This window comes from Nelumbo nucifera, chromosome 7 (genome assembly GCF_055504915.1).
Source record: "Nelumbo nucifera cultivar China Antique chromosome 7, China Antique-T2T, whole genome shotgun sequence".
NCBI classification, from domain to species: Eukaryota; Viridiplantae; Streptophyta; class Magnoliopsida; order Proteales; family Nelumbonaceae; genus Nelumbo; species Nelumbo nucifera.
In genome coordinates, this window is record NC_142655.1 from 30732512 (window position 1) to 30748757 (window position 16246).

At 42.1% G+C, this 16246-nt stretch overlaps 1 protein-coding gene across 2 annotated transcripts in view; it reads left to right on the forward strand.

Moving 5' to 3' along the window:
- Window positions 1-16246, forward strand: part of LOC104598232 (C2 domain-containing protein / GRAM domain-containing protein) — a 115759-nt gene that overhangs the window by 81063 nt on the left and 18450 nt on the right. The window lies entirely within an intron of this gene.

Genomic DNA, 16246 nt, shown 5'->3' on the forward strand with positions numbered 1-16246 from the left:
TATCGTTTTCAATCTTTATTGTTTTTATTAGAAAACTATGTATGACTTGTGTTAAGTGTGAAGATGAAATGTAAGAAATCCTAAGTACTAAGAAGCTATAATATTCTAATACCGAGGACTGAGTTTGGTCTGTCTAATACTCTCAGTCTGGTCCCTATATGATGTTAATCAGTGCCTTTCTGCAGAAAAACAGATGGGTTCACCACCATACCCAAAGAATAGAGCTGCTAATAGCCTAATACCAACTCTATTCTTCGGTCTATTTTATTAGACAGATAAAAACTAAGATTCAGTGTCACATCCAAAGGAATTTTCAAGTTGGCTCATAGTGGCCATCATCACTTTTATGCAGTTAATAATACTGATGTTCCACGTATGTCAGTTTCAGTAATGCTTCGTGTCAGTGCCCATGGATATGGAAATATGTTTGTCAAGTGGTGAAACTACTCTATACTTGTTAGTCTTCTACCCCTTTTCTTATGGTATTTTAGTATTTGGGAATAGTTTCTTAATCTTTTAGGTTGCAGGTGGTCCCCTCCTAGTGATACAGTAAGTCGTTTTTAACAATATTTCTTCTCTTGCAAGAGGGGGGAAATGCTATGAAGATTTAACATAGCCACCATCCATTGGTCAATTTGGAGAAAGAAATGCAGACATTTAGAGAGGATTGTAGAGAACATTGATGTGGGCCCCACAGCTGTGGTCCCACTCTGTCCGTAGGGTAGAATGTATCTAGTCACAGCTGTGGTCGATTTATGATTCTGTTATTCTAGTTGTTATTTACTTTTCAGTTTTATATTGTTATGTGTTATGATGTAAACATCGAGGGCAGATGTGTCCTTTCATGTAACTAGCATAACATATAAATATTAAATTAAAGTGGCGGTGGCAGAATATTGAGATTCTGTTCTTCTTCTCAAAACTGTGTTCTACTGCTCTCTCAACACTCTTTCTCCTCCTTCTTCACTTTCTCTTCTCTTCGAACCTGAAGTTCCTGAGTGATCAAGACTGATAGCAGTCTTGAACAACTACATGGTATCAGAGCCAAGTTAGGGTTTCTCATGTGAGTCTAATACCAGTCGACCACATGAGAATCTCCTATGACTGAGAGCTGAAAAGGAGGAGTTCGCAGACTGATTCTTGGAGATCGCCAGAAGTGCTAGCAGCTGTTGGAAACTTGTTAGGGTTGCAGAGTGTTGGTGGTCAGGAAGGATCAGAGAAGACTAGGGTTCGGGTAACCCTAGAAGGCAGCGAACAATTTTTCCTTGTAAGTTATTTACTTTCTAAGAGAAGTTAGATCAGAGAAGATAGGTTGGACCTATCTGGAGGGGAAGGCCGAACATCCTAGGGTTTCCTCTCTGCGATTCACTAGGGTTTTACAGCAAACCCTAGGCCGAACTGTCTCAACTGTGTTTCTCTCTACTCTAGGGTTTGAAAGTAACCTTGAAGCAAGCCCTAGTGTTTGATTGAACCTTGAGATTTATATACACAGATTCTAGGGTTTCTTATTAACCCTACTGCAAGTCTATATACACAGTACTGAGTGGATTGTGCAACTGAATTATTCACTTTAAGGACTGATTAAAACCCTAACTCTCCCAAGCATATCAGACCTCTTCTAAGCTGTTTTTTCAGAGTCCTAAGGGATTAGAGCTTACGGACAGCTACTGTTGTGTTGGCTAGTTGGTTTCAGATCAGAATTATCCCGGTTTTGTGCACATATACTGTGAAGACAGATCAGGCCCATAATGTTTTTTGATTGTGATTGGTTGTCTAAGTGCTGTTTTGGGACTTGACAGAAATGGAGTTTAAAAATCAAGCAGAAGGCAGCCTTAGGAACATCGGTTATGGTAATGTTTCTGAGATGGGTGGTCAGATTACAAATGTAAAGTTTGATGGATCAAACTATTTGGAATGGGCCTAGTCAGCCATGATGGCTATTGATGGACGAGGTAAATTAGGGTACCTCTTGGGAGACATGAAGGAACCTCCCAAGGGAGACCCGACATATACCAAGTGGATTCAAGAAAACTACTTGGTTATGACATGGCTGTGTAATTCTATGCAGCCTCTTATTAGCCGGAATTATTTGTGGGCAAAGACAGCTAAGGAGATATGGGATGTTATGAAAGAAACTTATTCCCAACCCCTTAATGTTGCCAGAGCATATGAATTGAAATGTGAAGTGAAGAATCTTAAACAATGAGAGAGACCGGTTTCAGTATATTTCTCTACATTGCAGTCCCTGTGGCGTGAGATTGATCACTTAGAGACTCTTGAGTGGGAGAGTCCCAAAGATGCACATATATATTTGAGTTTCTGGCGGGCCTAAATTCAGAGTATGATATTGTACGACAACAGATTTTGACTAGAGACAATGTGACTCTCTCTCAGGCATACTCATTTGTACACAGTGAAGAGACCAGAAGGAAGGTTATGATGCAACCTCAGCCCCCTACACCAGCCTTTGTAGCGGTCACACCCAAATCAGGGGGTGATTCAGAGAAGGACAGGAGGAAGGAAGACAAGAAGGATGTGGTATGTGAACATTGTAAGAAGCCCAAACATACAATAGAGACATGCTGGAAACTGCACCCTCACTTGGTTCCTGCGAAGTTGAGAAGCAAGAAGGGCACTGCTCATGTAGCTGTGAACACTGATTCAGCATCCTTATCTGGCACAAAAGGAACATCTTTAGAGACCTTAGCAGCAGTCCAGGCCAGCTCCAATCTCACCTCCAGCTCCAGGTCCAGATACTACAGTCCCAACCATTTCACCTCCTACAGATGATCTTGACCTTCCGATTGCAGTCCGTAAAGGGAAACGACATTGTACCACATCTACAGCCCACTGCATTTCCCATTTTTTATCCTATGATCGCATATCTCCTACCTACAGGTCCTACCTTAGCTCCATTTCCAATGTCCCTATTCCAAGAACAGTGCAAGAAGCCCTATCCGTCCCGGAATGGAAAGATGCAATGCAAGCTGAGATGGATGCCCTGTTGAAAAACAACACCTGGGAGGTAGTTGATCTGCCCAAAGGAAAGAAACCAGTTGGATGCAGATGGGTATTTACGGTGAAGCATAATGCAGATGGATTTATTGAGAGGTATAAAACTTGGTTAGTTGCAAGAGGGTTTACACAGACTTATGGCATAGATTACTTGGAGCCCTTTGCACTGGTAGCCAAGATGACCACTATTCGAGTCCTATTATCCCTTGCAGCAAGTCACATTTGGCCTTTATACCAAATGGACGTGAAAAATGCCTTTCTGAATGGAGATTTGCAGGAAGAAGTTTACATGCGTTTGCCTTCTGGATTGTATGATGCAGAGATGGGTAAGAAGGTCTGCCGGCTCAACAAGGCTTTGTATGGTTTGAAACAGTCACCTAGGGCTTGGTTCGATAGATTCAGACTAGCCCTTGTGAAGTTTGGTTATGTACAAGCCTAGTCAGATCATACCCTATTCATCAAGAGGGTGGAGTCCTCCTTGACACTACTGGCAGTATATGTTGATGATACTGTGGTCACAGGGAATGATGGCCATGAGATTGAGTCCCTTAAACAGCTCCTTCATCAAGAATTTGAGGTGAAAGGCCTTGGTGTACTCCGGTATTTTTTGGGTATTGAGGTTGCTAGATCCAAACAGGGGATCTTCATCTCTCAGAGGAAATATGTCATAGACTTGTTGGCAGAAACTGGAAAGTTAGGTGTCAAGCCTGCAGATACACCAATTGAACAGAACCACAAGATTAGTGCCGAGAGTGGGGAGCTTCTTGAAGACAAAGTTATGTTCCAGCAATTGGTAGGAAAACTCCTATATCTCTGTCTCACTCGGCCAGATATTACTTATGTTATTAGTGTTGTCAGCCAGTACATGCATTCTCCTAGAACCACACATCTTCTTGCAACAGAAAGAATCTTAGCCTACTTGAAGAGATGCCCAGGTAGGGGTATACTATTCAAGAACAACAACCACATGAAGGTGGAGGTCTATACAGATGCTCATTGGGCTGGGAGTGTTGATGATAGAAGGTCTACCTCAGGATATTGTGTCATTGTGGGAGGAAACCTTGTTTCCTGGAGAAGTAAGAAACAAAGTGTTGTCTCCCGGTCAAGTGCTGAAGCAGAACACAGGTCCATGGCCAACGGAGTGGCTGAAATCCTATTGGCTAAGATCTCTACTTGAGGAGTTGGGCATTGAGTATGAGAAGCCCTTGATGCTGTATTGTGATAATCAAGCAGCCATTAATATAGCACATAATCCAGTGCAGCATGACAGAACCAAACACATTGAAGTTGACCGGCATTTTGTACGAGAGAGGGTCTCATCTCAAGAAGTATGTCTCCCTTACATCACATCCAGTATGCAACTAGCAGACATCCTCACTAAAGCCGTATCAAGAAAGAAGCTAGAAGCAGATCTATCCAAGTTGGGAATGATAAACATCTACTCCCAACTTGAGGGGGAGTGTAGAGAACATTGGTGTGGGCCTCACAGCTGTGGTCCCACTCTGTCCGTAGGGTAGAATGTATCTAGTTACAGCTGTGGTCGATTTATGATTCTGTTATTCTAGTTGTTATTTACTTTTCAGTTTTATATTGTTATGTGTTATGATGTAAACACCAAGGGCAGATGTGTCCTTTCATGTAACTAGCATAACATATAAATATTAAATTAAAGTGGTGGCGGCAGAATATTGAGATTCTGTTCTTCTCCTCAAAACTGTGTTCTACTGCTCTCTCACCACTCTTTCTCCACTTTCTCTTCTCTTCGAACCTGAGGTTCCTGAGTGATCAAGACTGATAGCAGTCTTGAACAACTACAAGGATAACCATTCAAAAGAAGCCTTTGGTTGAGAATATTGCTGTGAAAGTGGCCGACTAGGTCAAAGTCATACCTCTGTTTGAACCTTTCTTAGTTAGTGGCATCTTAAGGGTCTGCCAACAGATTGCAAACTCACCCTCTTCCAAAAACAGTTTGCATATGGTATCCACCTTTGAACTGCATAAAACTGAAGTTTGATGGTTGCAGCTTGGGCAACCTCAAATCGCAGGTGTAGAGGGTGTTTTTAGGAATAATGATTGTTGTTAGGACTGCTATTAGTCTGTCTTGGGCTGTTAGTGGGCCTGTTTTATTTTTCCTTTCTGTTAAGTTGTAATCAGGGGTATTCCTGTTATAACCCTTTTATATTTGAACACCCTAATATATAAAAGCCAAGTAGGGTGCGACCCCTAATATCGTTTTGGTAAACTCTCTTCTCTTCTCTGCTCTATTTCTCTCTTCTCTCCTTCCATTCCAGATTGTATCAGAGCAGGTTTGACAGTAGTTTGGTGCTCTAGTGGACCTTTCTCTTCCTCTTCTGTCTCTCAGTTTTCTCTGGAAAATATTGTAGCACTTCAAATCTGAGAAGGAACTGATCACGTAAGGGCTTCTCTACTATTTTTTTCCTTTATGGTCGTAGGACCAAAAGGGTCATTGTTTTGGTGTCTCCCTTGTATCCTGTGATGGAGGTTTGAGTGTGAGGAGAGGTGACTCTCATTGTTGTGTGGTCTGAGGTCCAGTTGGCTGAGTGGTAAACCTTTTTTTTGGATTTCTCAACCCTCATGTCCAGGTCTGTTTTTTCTTCAGCTGTACTGGAAGTTTTTTTGTTTTACTTGGAAGTTCGAGGTAGTTGCAGACCTGTGAAGTTCAGCTGAAGGGTTCTTTCTCTCGTTTCTGTCTTGGGGGTATTTAAAAGTGTTCTATTTTGATTTTGTTATCTACTTCTTGCGGAAGGAATATGGTGCATTTTTATCTGCTTACAGTGGACTGTAAATGTTAGACAGTTTTGTATGCCCTTAGCTTCAATCAGAATGATGTATTTTATGAGTTTATTGTAAATGAATAAAAGTGCATATTTGATTCATGTTCCCTTGGTATGTTTCTGTGTAATACCCTTAAACTGGACACTTAATGAGACTCGTGTTAGTTTAGAACGTTCACAGCCAGTGGATCGGTCTGGGGAGACCTATCCTGACAAGGCTGACACTGTGGTGTCACCAAGTCGGTTGGGGTGGCCTGTCTCAGCTGCCAGGGTAAGACCCTAGGCACATACAGTGTAGGATTAATAGAACCTTTGAACCGGACCAGATTTCTAGTATTGCCCTGGACCTTGGAGATAGATGGGCAAAACTGGAAAGTTACACCTAACCCCTAGACTCGATTATGATACTACACTAGATGTCGGATTGGGCTGTCTTTGATGTACCAATCAGTGAGATCCTTAGCGGGGGTCAAAACCTGGGTATGTTGGGACAGTCTGAGGATTCATCTGAGTGGGTGATCGTAGTGACAGGATCAGCCCCTTTGTCGGACAAAGGTAATGATCGGGGATGCACTCTCTCTGATGGAAACCAAGACTGCCGGCAGCCGATTTCAATTGTTGAGATTTTGTTTTGCAAAATATATATATATATATATATGTCATGGTTTCGAAATGGTTTGCAAAAGGTTTTAATTCCCGGGATCCATATAAGTAGAGAGTGCAACACTATTCCTTGCAGTCGAGGGAGAGGTCCTCCCTTGTCGGGCAGTGTTTGATCATTATGGGCTGAGAGGTTAAGTGTAAGACCATTGAGGATAATACCCGATGGGCTAATCTTGCATCTGCCCACAATCCCTGGGTGTTACAAGGTGGCTTGGCCCAGAGACCACTTAGGGTAAGTGTTGGGCCCATAGAGCCCATAAGATGGGTTTCAGGGGGTGCGCTGTCCATAACAGTGTATTCGGCCAGGCCTTGTAACAAAGGCTGGGCTGAACCCATGTGGCTGATGTGTAGATCATTGTTTGGGTCCCACGCCATACAAGGAAGCCCAACTGGGCAGCAGTTTGGAAGGCTAAGTGAGTACATAACCTTAAATGGGCCTTAAGCCCATTTCGAACTGGGCTGATTTGATCAGTCAATTAAAAGGGTGGCGAATTCTGAGATGGATCAGCTGATAGGATTGGGCCTAGACCCTATCCACTTAGAGAGTCCAAGATCTAAATGAGATTTAGATCTGGAAGCCTCCTAATTAGATTAGGAGATGGCTGATCTGATCTGCAGATAAGATAAGGGTCATCCCTTATCACTTAAAGGGACTTCTAACCCAAATATGATTTGGATTAGCAACTCCTAATGAGATTAGGAGCTGATCCCTTTAAGATTATGAAAGGAAAAAGGGGCGAAAAAACAGTTAGTGATTGATGTTCGATTCCCTTCAGAGCTGAAAACCACTAGAAGAGAGATTTCTACACCCTGCGAATTCTCTCCTGCCGCCTCCTTCCTGCCGCTGCCATCACCTTCAGTTCGATCTTCAGTTCTTGGGAGAAATCAAGATCTGATCTTGATTCCAATCTTTTTGGAAAAGATTGGTTGGAGCTGTACCCACAAGCCATTCAGTTGATTCTTGCGAAGTGGCCAAGTTCTTTTGGAAGAACATTGCTGATTCTACTCCATCCTTCACTGTGCCATCTTCAGTGGGAGCAGATTTTGGATCCTTCCTTGGGCGTGAACACCTCCATTGGGAGATACTATTTCTCCGTTTCAGGTACATCCTCCCTCCTACTCCTTTCGGTTCAGATCTGATTTGGTTCATGGTTCAAGATTGATCATTGAAAATATGTTTTCTAAAATAGGGAATTCGATTCCTTGCAAAGATGGGAGAATGTTTTTTGAAATTCGCCCAGTCCTTTCCGCAAGACTTGGACGTCCATGTGATGGATATCCCATCCCTTCAGTAAACTGGAAAACAGACCTGGTTTCTTTTATTGTTAGTGTTGTTCCTTTTTTCTGGTACAAGTTGCTTGTGGGTTGTTATATTTACTGTTGTAGACAATGTCAATTGATGATTTAGCCATGTCTGAAGTCACTAGAGGTCAAAATATGTTCAGTCCATGGGCTGAAAGCAAGGTTTCCCCTGTTCTTACTACTGACCTTGATGGACTAAACTATTTGCAGTGGTCCAAAAGTGTTACCAAAGAGGAGCAAGGTTTGGCTGAACACGATGGCTGTTCAGTAGGCTGTGGAACCAATGATAAGGTTCCATGCCAGTATTTAAATACATGGGACTCGCACCTTTCACAGTTGGTCCCATGAATTTATTACTGGCATGGAATCTCATCATTGGTTCCACAGCCTTCTGAACAGCCATCGCGTTCAGCTAATCCGAATTCACCAAAGAGGCTGGTACAGCCCGTGACAGGTGGGATCAAGACAATTATTTAATTATGTCTTGGCTTGTAACCTCCATTCACCCTAGCCTAAGAATAACTTTCGTGTGGGCTGAAACAGCAAAGGAAATTTGGGACCAAGCTAAGGTCACTTTCTTTGAACAGAGGCATGATGCTCGTATTTATCAGTTACAAGTTGAGTCATCCAATTGTAAATAGGGGGAGAGAAGCTTGTCATGCTACTACTCTTCCCTTACCTCTATGTACGAAGAACTTGACTATTTTCAAACTGTTAACTGGAAGAATGAGTTAGATGCAAGAGATTACAAGAAGCTTTTGAATCAGCAATGAGTATTTACCTTCTTAGCTGGTCTTAACCCTACTTATGAGCCCATTCGGGTTCAAATTTTAAGGAGTAAGCAACTCCCATCACTTTAGGAAGTGTACTCTTTGGATCAGTCTGACGAAAGTAGGAGGATAGCCATGAATCCTCTAGAGGGGGAGCAACAGGTTGCTCTCTTTGCCAAGGGAGGCACTGGAAATAAAAAAGGTGGTGTAGGGATGAAGAAGACAAAAGAAGTTGATAAAGATAAGTTAAGATGTACTCACTATGATAAACCCAGACAGATTAAAGAAGCATGTTGGGATCTTATTGGGAAGCCTAAGAATTTTCAATCTTTCCAGAAGAAGCAACCACAATACACTGGGAAGAATTCTAGCTCGGCTAATGTTGTTTTTGGTGGTTCATCTCAAGAGGGAGTCTCTACAGGTTCTAACCCCAAGAAGGGGTTACTGAATACCTTACGTGATCAGTTGGAAGAATATGGTAAGAGTCTCCATCAACTTGAGGAGACTTCTATAGTAGTCGATCAAGACTACAATCAGTCTTGAATTCGAAAGTCAAGGAAAAGATTTCAGAAGAAGAAAAGAGGAAGAAAAGAAGAAGAAGAGAGGGAGAAAAGCAAAAGCACACGAAGGGTTTTAGAAAAGAGAGAGAGGGTCAATCTTAATGATCTGCCGACCCACTCTTAATATTTATATATGTTGACTAATTGTAAAAGGGCTGAATTGCCCTTATTGCTTACATGGCAAATAAACTAATAATAAAGCTGAAATAACAAGTTGTAACAACAAACTGAAATAACTACCAACTAACACTGACATAATTAACAAAAAGTATATGCTATGCTGCCATACGAACAAAGACCTCTCATATGAGAGCAGTGCAAAGAATTCTCAGGTACTTAAAGACTTGCCCAGGGAAAGGAATCCTATTCAGGAAAAGCAACAAACTTGAAATTGAAGCATACACTGATGCAGATTAGGCAGGTTCTATTGGAGACAGGAAATCAACCTTAGGTTACTGTACATTCTTAGGAGGGAACCTGGTCACATGGCATAGTAAGAAGCATCGACATAGCCAACAATTCCGTGCAGCATGACTGGACAAAACATATTGAAATTGACCGACACTTTGTTAGAGAGAGAATTGTTTCAGGAGAACTCTGTGTACCCTATACACCATCTGAGATGCAAATTGCAGATGTATTGACTAAAGGACTGACAACAACAAAGTTCAAAGACCTACTTGGCAAGCTAAACATGATTGATATCCATGCTTAGCTTGAGGGGGAGTGTTAGAATGCTAGAATGAAGTCTCTTTGTATGAGTGTTCGGCTGATAAGAGTCTTATTAGCCCATACTTAAGTTAAATCATCTTGTAACTGGGCCTGGGTTAATGGGCCTAAGCCTGTTTAATGTTTTAAGTTAACTAGGTGTCCCATCACTAATCAGGGTTATTCCAGTAAACTCTTATACCATTGTACTTCATTCTAATATAAATCATTGCTGGTCGACTGAACAGTATAGTTTGACATTTCTAGCATACCAGTGGTTTTCTTCTTCACTTCTCTACTTTGAATACAGCATTCAGCACACAGTTACCTCCTACAAAGGCACAATATCCAGAGGTAGACCTTCTGTCATCAGCACTCCCAGCCCAATCAGCATCTGTATAGACCTCTATCTTCATGTGATCATTATTCTTGAATAATATACGTCTACTTGGACATCTCTTCAAGTATGCTAATATTCTCTCAACTGCAAGGTGAGTAGTTCTAGGAGAGTGCATATATTGACTAACAACGCTAACTGCATAACTGATGTCCGGTCGTGTGAGACAAAGATAGAGGAGTTTTCTAACCAACCGTTGGAACATAGCTTTGTCTTCAAGAGGCTCTCCACCATCTGCACTGATCTTGTGATTCTGTTCAATAGGTGTATTTGCAGGCTTAACACCCAACTTTCCAGTTTCTGCTAATAGATCTAGAATATACTTCCTTTGAGAAATAAAGATCCCGTGTTTAGATCTAGCAACCTCAATACCCAAGAAGTATCGTAGCTCTCCCAGATCTTTCACCTCAAACTCTTGATGAAGGAGTTGTTTAAGAGACTCAATCTCACTGTTATCATTTCGTGTCACCACAATATCATCCACATATACAGCAAGCAAGGTGAAGGAAGAGTCCACTCTTTTAATGAACAATGTATGGTCTGACTGGGCCTGTACATAGCCAAATTTTTCAAGGGCTTGTCTGAATCTATCAAACCAAGCTCTAGGGGACTACTTTACTCCATACAAGGTTTTATTCAGCCGGCAAACTTTCTTACCTGTCTTTGCATCATAAAATCCAGGAGGTAACTGCGTGTAGACTTCTTCCTGTAAGTCTCCTTTGAGGAAGGCATTTTTAACATCCATCTGGAACAAGGGCCAAGAATAACTGGCTGCAAGGGATAGCAGAACTCGAAAGTGGTCATCTTTGCCACTTGAGCAAAAGTCTCCAAGTAGTCTATACCATAAGTCTAAGTAAATCCCTTTGTAACTAACCAGGCCTTATACCTTTCAATGGAACCATCAGCATTATCTTTCACAGTAAATACCCATCTACATCCATCCAGTTTCTTTCCTTTAGGCTGGTCTACTAGCTTCCAAGTATTATTCCTCAGAAGGGCTTCCATTTCAACCTTCATTGCATCTTTCCACTCAGGAACTGACAAGGCTTCTTGCACTGTTATGGGAATAGGAATATCAGCAATGGATGTGAGAAAGGACCTATAATAGGGAGACAGGCGATCATAGGACAGAAACTGGGAAATGCAGTGAGCTGTGGATGTGGTGCAACGCCGTTTGCCTTTACAGACTGCAATAGGGAGGTCAAGGTCATCAGTAGCAACAATGGAAGGTATCTCAGGGGAACCTGGATCTGATAAAGGGACTGTGGTACCTGGATCTGGATCTGCAGAAGGAACTGGGGCTAGCCTGGACTGCTGATGACCGAAATCAACCTGCCTCCACCGCCTGTGTTAGACTCTCAAATACTGACACCTCTGACAACCCTCCCCATTACATCCCTCATCACTCAATGGAATAGGTAAAGGAACTTCTGATGGGTTAACCCCACTCTTACTGCTCTCCCCCCGAGGAGAAACCCTAGGGTAATAGGGTACCTCCTCAAAGAAAGTAACATCCATTGAGACGAATCTCCTCCCGAATGTAGGTTCATAGCAGCAATAACCCTTTTGAGTTTGTGCATAACCGAGAAAAATGCATTTGGAGGCCTTAGGATCAAATTTGGAACGATGAGGTCCAAGGATCTGAACAAAGCAAGTGCAACCAAAGGTTTTAAGGGGAACAGTAAATAATTCTTTACGGGGTATAGAAGGGTAAAGGGAGGCTTCATGTCAAGAACCCGTGAAGGAACTTGATTAATGAGATACACTGCTGTAAGAATAGCATCGCCCCAGAAACGGATAGGCACATTGGAGTTAAACATAATGCTTCTAGCCACCTCCAATATGTGCCTATTCTTCCTCTCGGCAACCCCATTCTGCTATGGTGTATAAGGACAAGTACTCTTGTGAATAATCCCATGATCAAGTAGATAAGAGGCCAGTGTTAGGGCAGCCCGATGATGACTGAGATGATTGAGCTGAATTCCCAACTTCTTTTTCCAATTGTGTTAGGGCAGCCCGAACAGCAGCTAAGGTGTTTAAAGGCGTGCCTTTTGTGCCCGATGAGGATGCAGAATCGGTATTAACAGCCATATGGGCATTACCCCTTTTGTTCCTCAGTTTTGTTGGGACTAGATGAGGGTGCAGCTTCCAACATGTGTTTTTAGTATGCTTAGGTTTCTTGCAATGTTCACACACTAGATCCCTCTTATCTTCCTTCTTTATTTCCTTTCTGTATCACCCCCAGACTTAGGTTTAACTGCTGCCAAGGCTGGTGGGAAGGGCTGATGCTGCATCATAACTTTTCTCCTAGTCTCTTCACTATGCACCAATGAGTAGGCTTGAGATAAGGTCACATTGTCCCTTGTTAGTAGTTGTTGTCTCACAATATCATAGTCAGGATTCAGACCAGCTAGGAATTCAAAAACCCTATTAGTTTCAACTTGCTTTCTATGTGTCTGTGCATCCTTCTGACTTTCCCACTCAAGTGTTTATAGGTGGTCAATTTCATGCCACAAAGATTTCAAAGTAGAGAAGTAAACGGAGACTGGTTTCTCTCCTTGCTTAAGGTTATTAACCTCACACTTCAATTCATAGGCCCTAGCAACATTAAGGGGTTGGGAGTAGGTCTCTTTCATGACATCCCAGATTTCCTTGGTTGTTTTTGCCCACAAATAGTTTCGGCTGATATGTGGCTGCATAGAGTTGCACAGCCATGTCATAACCAAATAGTTCTCCTGAACCCATTTGGTATACATTTGGTCCTCCTTAGATGGTTCTTTCACATCTCCCAACAGGTATCTAAGTTTTCTTCTACCCCCAATAGCCATTTTGGCTGATTGGGCCCATTCTAAGTAGTTGGATCCATCAAACTTCACAGTTGTAATCTGAAATGCATTCTCAGACATGTTACCAGAATTGCTAGTCCCAAAAGCACCTTCCCCCTGATTCTTGAACTCCATTCTTGGTTAAGAATTAGCAATAAAAACTTTTGAAGCTACTGTAATAGAAAACAACACCTAAACAACTGATAACAGCCGGCCTAGGTCTTCCACAAACAAGGGAAAAACAGAATTCTATATGAACCCAGTTCTGATCTGATCTGATGCCAATGACAGTTCTGAAATTTAGGGTTTTCTCTCAAAACCCTAAAGAGAAAAAAAAGGTTTTCTAGCCGCACCTCTCAGAATAGACCAAGATGGTTCTTTCAAGGTTATTCTCAAGCAAAAACGTACTTTATGAAAGAAAATCTCTGGCCGCCACCTTCTGTCTGATGCAGAACCCTAATCTTGGGGATCCAAAGCCTTTTCTAATTCTTCTTGACTACTGGAACTCTCCCAGCCTTCTACAATCTTCTTAGTGGTAGCTGCACACTACCAGTAGCCTCCAAGAATCAGCCGATCCTCCTTCTTAGTCTTCCAGCCCTAGGCAACTCTCATGTGGTTGGCTGGATCAGACTCACATGAGAAACCCTAAATCTGGCTTTGATACCAAGTAGTCGTTCAAGACTACAATCAGTCTTGAATTCGAAAGTCAAGGAAAAGATTTTAGAAGAAGAAAAGAGGAAGAAAAGAAGAAGAGAGGGAGAAAAGCAGAAGCACACGAAGGGTTTTAGAAAAGAGAGAGAGGGTCAATCTTAATGATTTGCCGACCCACTCTTAATATTTATATATGTTGACTAATTGTAAAAGGGCTGAATTGCCCTTATTGCTTACATGGCAAATAAACTAATAATAAAGCTGATATAACAAGCTGTAACAACAAACTGAAATAACTACCAACTAACACTGACATAATTAACAAAAAATATATGCTATGCTGCCATACGAACACAGTGGGGACCACAGCAGTGGGGTCCACATCAGAGTTCTCTACATCTATCACTCCTTGTACCTCTCATATATCCACTTCAGGTAACTAGGCCTCTGCATTTCATGTGTCTACTTCATCCTCAAACCCTTGGATCATTGATTCTAGGACAACCAACCATATGACCGGTAAGCCTAATCTATTAGAGACAAACTTAGGCTGGCTGATGGTTCACACACCACCATTGCTGGCCATGGTCCAGTGCCCTTACAAAATAGTGTTCTTCATTCAGTCTATCATGTTCCCAAATTTCCTACTAGTCTTTTATCTATTAGTTGCATCACAAGATTCTTGAATTGCAGTGTAATCTTTTTATCTGATTTCTATGTTTTTTCAAGATTTGACTTTTGGGAGAACGATTGGTAAGGGTTGTGTGGTTGATGATCTCTACATTCTAGATAATGTTGTTGCTCTAGAGTTAAGTAATACAACAAGTTTTGTGAGTCAGTCTGAAAGTCTCAGTAATAAAGCCCATATTTGTTGTGGCATTACCGTTTGGGTCATTTGTCTTTTTCGTCTTTGAGAGTCTTGTTTCCAACATTATTTTAGTGTCTAAGTCTTCACTTTAGTGTCCAACTTGTCCTTTAAGTAAACATTATAGAACAAGTTTTCCTCCAAGAAATAAAATTGTTGAATTTCCTTTTCAAATTGTTCACTTTGATGTGTGGGGCCTTACTACTATTGTTGCTGAAGGAGGTTCCAGATACTTCATTAGTTTCATTAATGACTTCTCAAGATGCACGTGGATTTATTTATTTCATTCATGACATGAAGTTCCAAAAATAATACAAGATTTCCAAAAATGGTATTCGTTCAGTTTCATGTGGAAGGGCAAAACTCATTCTAACATTGCTTGAGAATACTTCCATGATGATTGGAATATGTTTTCTCCTAGCATGGTACTATATTCATTTGAGTACTTGCCCCAGGACCCCACAACAAAAAGGTATTGCTGAGAACATGCATCTCCTGGAAGTGGCCCAAAGTTTGATGTTGCATATGTGATAAGTCCCACTGCTATTCTGTCACCGATAAGCTGGTTCGTGGGAGCTTGCCCTCCTGAAATGGACTAAAGGTAGAAGACGAGAGAGAGAAGAAAGAGAGAGAAAGAGAGAGATAGAGGGAGAGGAAGAGAAATTTCAATGATTCATTCACTACCCTTCATGGATTCGTTCATTGGCCTATATAGTAAATTGGCCAGCTAACAACCTGTAACCGATTCTGAGCATTTTCACAGTCTATGAATACTTTTCAATATGTGGTCATCGGGTATATAACGAACGTAATGGGTGGTGCCACCTGCGTGATTCGTTTGGTGTTCTGGATTGATGCATGGGCCTGTTGGGCCTGACTTGCTTCGCCTGGGTCTTCTCCACTGGGCTTAACATTCCTGTCTCCTTCGAGAATGACCTTGTCCTCAAGGTTGAGGGTGGGGAACTGCTTCTGAAGTTGGTTATTATCCTCCCACGTGGCATCCTCTTGAGGCAAACCACGCCATATGACTAGAGCCTGCTTAAGGACCTTACTGCCCTTGCGAACCCAATGCAAATCTTTGATCACTAGTGGCTCAAACACCACTTCCCCTGCCTTTGTGAATTGTGGAAGAGTGGGGCTGATAACATCGGTGGAAGTTAAGCACGGCTTCAGAAGGCTGACATGGAAGACGGGGTACAACTAGCACTCGGTAGCATAGTTGTCAAGGCGACTAGGCAAGGCTAGGCGACCATGGGGCGCCTAGGCGATGCAATCTGACCTAAACTATTTTATAAGTTTGGGAACTAGGAAGGGAGTAGAGTAGGTTCGACTGTTAAAAATAATAAGTGCAGGAAGCCAATAATTAGGAAGGGAGGAAGAAGAAGAAGAAGAAGCCCCTGCTTTTTCGAAAAAAAGCCACTGCTTTTTCGAGAAAAAGAGAACTGAATGCCTTGTGTTTGGGCACCCACCTAAGTCTCTAGGCGGTCGCCTAGTATACAAAACATAGGCGTTTGGGTGAGGCGACACTATAAAACCGCCTAGTCGCCTAGGCATCGCCTTGACAACTATGCTCGGTAGTCAAGTGAAGATGGTAGGCCACAAGTCCAATTCGCTTTGCCACCTGAAATGGGCCGAAGTATCTTGGAGATAGTTTCTGGGGTGCCCTCTTCACCAGAGAGGCCTATCTATACGGTT